Source organism: Echinops telfairi, unplaced genomic scaffold (genome assembly GCF_000313985.2).
Source record: "Echinops telfairi isolate 266 unplaced genomic scaffold, ASM31398v2 ScPeMD7_7468;HRSCAF=8506_0, whole genome shotgun sequence".
Taxonomy (NCBI): Eukaryota; Metazoa; Chordata; class Mammalia; order Afrosoricida; family Tenrecidae; genus Echinops; species Echinops telfairi.
In genome coordinates, this window is record NW_022111369.1 from 86,411,739 (window position 1) to 86,418,496 (window position 6,758).

Genomic DNA, 6,758 nt, shown 5'->3' on the forward strand with positions numbered 1-6,758 from the left:
TGTCATGAAGGTGAGAATCAAAGAATGCCAGCTTATTATAAGTGTTCTTGATTTGAGGGAGGACGAGTAGAGGCCCAATGTCTGTCTGCTACCTTGATACTTAACATATAAATATATGTAGAAAAAAATAAATAAATAAATAAATAAATATATGTAGATAGACCTATATCCCCATTGCTATTTATTAAATTTATATATACATATGCTTATATTTATAGCTCTATAAATGTCTTTTGCATCCTAGTTCTTTCCTTTATTTCCTTTTATTTTCCTCCTGTCCCACTATCATGTTCAACCTTGATTCAGCTTTCAGTAGTTTCTCTCGGCTACATCGCATTTGATCAGACCTCATCAAACATTCTACACCCTCCTTGCCATCGGTTTTAGATCACTTGGGGTTCCCTTGTCCCTGGGTTTGTTGGCTCCCTTCTCCCTTTCCCTCACCTTCTCCTTTACCCTGTCTCCCCAGAACTGTTGGTACCATTGTTTTCTCCTCAGGATTGTTTATTTTGTCTATCTTATATAGATAGAGGAGAAGAAGAAGAAGAAGAAGAAGAAGAAGAAGAAGAAGAAGAAGAAGAAGAAGAAGAAGAAGAAGAAGCAATAAGTCATTCCAGGTCTGTCAGTCGGACATTTATAAGTGTTTTCTGATTGAGTCTGAGGAGATGTGAAACCCTCCCCTCCCAGTCTGAAGTCTATTTTCAGGAATGTGCAAAGACTTCCTTGCTTTCCTTCCCTTGCGGCTCTGTTGTGCTACCTTTGTGTTTTGCCCCGGTGTCAGACCAGACACAATTCCTATACTGTTTCTCCAGTGTTGCCCCCTGCAGTTCTGTGGGTTAGTGAGGGGACATCATGTCTCATGGTAGGGCAGGGCCTACTGTCCTCTCTGTGCCTTGGCTGCTGCAAACAGAAATGTTGTCCTCGGGGCTTGGTCGGCCAGGATGTGGTTCTTTATCCCTCTCTTTCTCTTTCACTCTTAATTTGTTCTTGGGTGGTTTGGGCAGACCCATTATTCTCCCAGGGCTGTATCTTCAGGGCTGTCCTCTGTAGTGTAATCTTCTGGTGAGGGGGTCAACTGTTGCTGTGATTGGGGCCAACCCTGAAAACCTCTCTGTTAGTTGACTACTTCATGCTGGTATGTTGTCCTCAAGGCTTGTAATACCAGGTTGAAGTCTGGTCACTTCTCTCCATTTCCTGTGGAGACATAAACCATACCCTCCCCTTGGGCGGGTTAGTGCCCTGTTCCCCAACTATCCACATCCCCCTTTTTTAAAACTTTTCCCCTCCACTTTATTTGGCTGTTATGTGCATCCCTGGGTTGGGTCTGACCACTGCCAGAGTGCCTAGACCTCATCCAGGGAATTTATGCATTTTGTAGCTTTACCCCTTATACCCCTGTACTTTTTAAGCTTGGACTCATGTTGTACTTGTTCTTTTGTGGTTGGCTTACTTCACTTAGCATAATTTCCTCCAACTCTTCCCATGCAACTATGGGCTTCATGCGTTCATCACTGCTTTTATGGATGCATAGTCTTCCACTATATGTATGTACCATTGTTTTTTAATCCATTCTTTCAGTGATGGAAATTTAGCTTTTTTCTAACTCTTTGTGATTGTGAATTGCACCACGATGAACATTGGAGCATAGCTGTCTGGCTGTGGTCAGTTTCTTACCTTTACTGGGTGTATGCCCTGTCGGGGATTGGTGGGTCATATGCTAACTCAATTTTCATTTGTTTTAGTTATTGGAAAACTGATTCCCATAATGGCTTTACGTATCTAAAGGTCCACCAGCAGCAGATAAGAGTTCCTATCTCACCACACCTCCTCCAACATTGTGGCATTCTGATTTTTTAATTAGGCTATCTTTGAGGATGTTAGGTAGTATCTCATAAGTGTTTTAATTTGCATTTCCCTTATGGCTAATGATTTGGAACATTTTCTCATGTATTTATTGGCCATTTGGATTTCTGCCCTTGTGAAACTGTTCAGGTCATTTATCCACCTCCTCAATTGGCTATTTGTGTGGTTTTCTTATTGCAGGCTAGCAGAGTACTGTAGATTTTTGTAATTAGGCCTTTGTTTGATGTGTCATTGCTAAAATTGTTTTCCAGTCTGTTGGCTCTCTTATTTTACTCTCTCGGCTAATTCTTTAAATGTACACAGAGGTTTTATCTTCAGTATATCCCACTTGTGAGTTTGTGCTTCCTCTGTGTTTGTGTCCTTCCCTATTTTCAATAGCCAATATATTCCCTGTGCTAAAATTCTTTGGTTTGCCACAACTCCCTCGTTAATGGTCCTAAATAGTTTTGGGTTTTACCTTGAGGTCTGTGATCCACCTTGAGTTTATTCTTGTGCATGGAGTGAAGTAAGGGTCTTGTTTAACTTGTTTCACTTTTCTGCTGATAGATATCCATTTTTTTCAGCACCTCTTGTTAAAGAGGGTATTTTTTTGGACCCTTATCAAAAAGATCAGCTCTCTGTATGCTGATGATTTAATTTCTGGGTTTTCAGATCGTTTCCATTGTTCTGAATATCTGTTATTATAGCAGTACCATGCTTTTTTGACCACTGTGGCTGTATAACAGGTGCTAAAGTCAGGTAAAGCAAGCCCTCTTTCTTTGTCCTTCTTTTTGAGGAGTTCTGTACTAATTCTGGGCTTCTTCCCTCTTCATATGAAATTGGTGATGATTTTGTCTAATTCTTTGAAGAACGATGTTGGTATTTGTATCAGGATAGTGCTAAACTTATATAGTGAGTTGGGAAAGACTGCCATCTTTACTCTGTGAAGTCTTCCAATCCATGAACATGGAATATTCTTCCATTTGTGGAAGTTACTCTTGGTTTCTTGTAATAGTGTTCTGAAATTTATCTCGTTCAAATCTTTTGTTTTTGGGGGGTTAGTTTTATCCCTAGATATGAAAATTTGTGCTTGTTATTGTGAAGGGTATTACCGTTTTGATCTCTTTTTCCTTGGTATCATCCGATGTATACAGCAGTCTGATAGACTTCTGATTGTTGATCTTGTATCCTGCCACTGTGCCATATTCCTGTATCCTTCCAGCTCTCTTCTTGTGGAGCTTTTTGAATTTTCCCTATATGAAATCATATCAGCTGCAAATGATTTTAAATCATTCAGTATTCCCTTGTTCTGTTCCCACAACTCTATCTTGATCCATGTACACATTCTACATGAGCCCAATGGAATGTTATGTAATTCCCATTCTTCTCAAAGTAACCTCAAGGTTATTATGGTCCACAAAGCGCGATAGCCTTGCATTGTCATGGAAACACAAATCAATATCTTTCTAGTATTATTCTGTGCATTGAGCCAGGTTCCACTGACATCAGCAACAGTGTCCCTTGTTCCATGTCCTTTTCTGAACTACTTGTTTGCCAGTTTGTCCTACTGTGGTGACTTGTGTGTTGCTGTGATACTGATCAGCTAAGTCATTGATATTTCAAATACCAGCAGGATCAACCTAACCTGAACTTATGGCAGTTTCCTGTCAATGTACTGCTGTAACCATTATTGGATGATTTAAGCAAATTTTAATTCTATACAATATCAATGTTATCATTCTCTAGTTTGAGCATTGGTTGGGTCAAAAAGATGTATTTCTTTCAGTCAGTTGACCAGGTAGCTATCTTCTAAATTTGCTGGCATGAACTAGAATGTGCTTCCAGTGCTTTTTCTCCATTATATGTTCCCACAGAAGAAGTCAATGTGATTTCTGTGAATTTCCTTTGGAGAAGGAAAGTTGCTTTGTATTGTTGAAATAGGTATGTGTGGTAAAGAAGCTTAGTCCTGCAAAATTCTATCATGCAATCCCCAGATTTGTTTCTACCACCAAGACCATCTTTTCTAACTATTTTTCTTTCATTTTTGTTTCCAATTTTTACATTGTAATTGTCAATGCATCATGATTGCATGTTTAACCAATTTTATAATGAAGATGTTTGTAGAATTCTTCATGAGATCTTCAGGAGTTTTCACCAGCTTCATAATCCAAATGCATCAATTCTTCTTTGGTCTTCCTTACTGAAGATTGAGTTTCAGAGTCTCTTCTGACATTGACTCTGGCCTTTATTTTTAAATGATCTTTTTTTTGGATTTATGATATTCTGGATGACATTGCACAGCTCATCAAGTCTTCTGTCATTAGTGTTTAATGTGTCAAATACATTCTTGAGATGCTATCTTCTAAGTCATACTTTTGCTCCAATGGACTTGTTTTAATTAGAAGCATTGACTCTTCTTTGGTTTTTCTTTGTCATTAGTAGTTATTGGAATGCAAAAAATGGAAACAAAAAAATTGGAAATTATACCATTTGAAATAAAGTTTTTCAACACCCCAAATTGACTTTTTTATCCAAAATGATTTACACAGGAAACAAATTGAATATATCTTTGAAGGGAGATGATTAAGTAGATCAAAATTGTTATTGAAGACTAGGGTCATGGTGAATGAATGTAGAATAAAGCATCAACTACTCATATTCAAATTGCATCAAACCTAATTAAGTCCAAGAGAGCCTACATGTAGCCCATATAAAGTTAGAGACTCTCTCAAAGGTGGATCCGAGTCATTGAATACTGATGACACAAAGACTAGAATCGTCCAGGATGTAATAATACATATTATATGTTAAAAATGTGGACTATCACTTCAAAGACAGGGAAAAGCCTACATATAAACTAGAAATCATAAAGCATAGAAAATTAAAATCTTAAGTTTGTGTGAAATGACAAAATTTCAATATCAAAAGACAACATTTTCCACTAGAAAGATCAAGATGTTTGAACATAATATAAAGCTAAATACATATTTAAGTAAATTAAATTATATAATCCACGACCAGCTTATCCTATTTATCCCATTCTGCATATTAATATTTATCATAGAAAAATATTATGCCCAAAATTCTGTTTCATCAACTATTTTGTTTTCAGACTAAAGCAAAATTACATTGAGGAATGTTTTTGAAGGAGTCGTTATTATTTTCTTGATTCATTGATGTACTGGTTGGCTGTGGGCTCCTGTAGCCTTGATTTCAAAGTTTTTTTTTATAAATCTGTGTTATATGAACTCCAATATAGAAAGACTAAAGCAACAGAATTAAACTGTGGAGAAAAACAAATTGAGTACTAATCCAAAAATATGGAGAGACGGCTTTTTTTCTGTGGTGCATGCAATCCAAATTTAAGAGCAATAATTATTTCCCAAAGAAAATCTATATAAAGCCACAGGATGAAGGAAAGGCAGGAAGATTGGAAGGCAGAAAATAAGGAAAAGAAAAGAAAATTTGTTCACACAGTTCTCTAAGAAATAAGTGAAGTGTTATTGCTAAATGATATAACCTGAGCCATTCCAAATATCACTTTGTGAATAGGAAAATAAAGATTCATCCTGCACATTAATGATTATGGGTGTTACTGTGTGTGGGGATGCAATAGAAAGCACTTTCAGACTAAAATGTTTTAATTAATGCAGCATTCTGCTTTCGCGACTCCAGAGTAAGACAAGTGGGAGGCAGAAGGCACATTGGCGCTCTTTCTATTATGTGAAATGCCACTTTAAGAAATGGTCCACTCCTACAGAGAGGAGAAATGACAAAGGAGTCCTGGTCCGTTCTCTTGCTTCAACTTGACCCTCTTTACACTGAAACATTCATGAATCTCACACAAATTTCTTGTTAAAGACAGGAGAAGAATGGTATCTGTGATGCTAAATGACAGTTTTTAAATTAAAAGAAAAATTCTTATCTGCCTTGCTTTAATATATGTATAATTTTAAGAGGAATTAAAAAGTAAGGCATTTACTGGAAAGTTGAATTATTTATCACATTTTAAATAAAATACAAATGTCTGTAATTGTCATTAGATTAAAACACAGCATACTAAATATTTAAAAAGAGAAATGACATTTTGCAAAAGTATCCATTTGTTAACATTGAAAACAGGTATCTTTGATCCTTGTGATAAAATTAGCTTTCTTACTGCCATCGAGTCAATGCCAACTCATAGCAACCCTACAGGCCAGGGTTTAACTGCCCTTCTGAGTTTCTGAGATGGTAAGTTTTACAGGAGGGGAAAGCCTTTCTTTCTCCTGAGGAGCAACTTGTGGTGGTTTCAAACAGCTGAGCTTGTACTTTGCCGCGTCCAATGCATAACCACCTCACCACCAATGCTCCTTTCCCTGTGACTGTGATACTTTAGGGACTGAAAGCCTATCTCTCTCCCATTGAGCCGCTGTTAATTAGAACTGTTGATATTCTGGTTTGTAGCCCAACCACTACGCTATCAGGGCTCCTAAACTCATCGCCATCATGTAAATTCTTACTCATAACCACCATATAGGATAGGGTAAAACTGCTCCTATGAGTTTCTAAGACTGTAGATGTTTTCAGGAGTAGAAAGATACTATACCCTTAAGTATACATTAAAAATATCACATAACCTTTCTACAATGTGAACAGTTTTCTTAACAGTTGGTCACACATCAGAAGGAAAATTATTATTTTGCCAGTACATCTGATTCATTAATAACTTCTACAAAAATAATATAATTAGCTACTTTACTTATATATAAAATACAATCAAGTCAAAATAAAAATGCACATGCCAATATGTGAATATATATTTATTATGTGCACATATCTTATATACATATTTAATAGATATTTTGATTATGTGTCTCAACTGTTGTATCTGTCACATCCATACTATTTAACTAATGGCTGTAATATACATAATG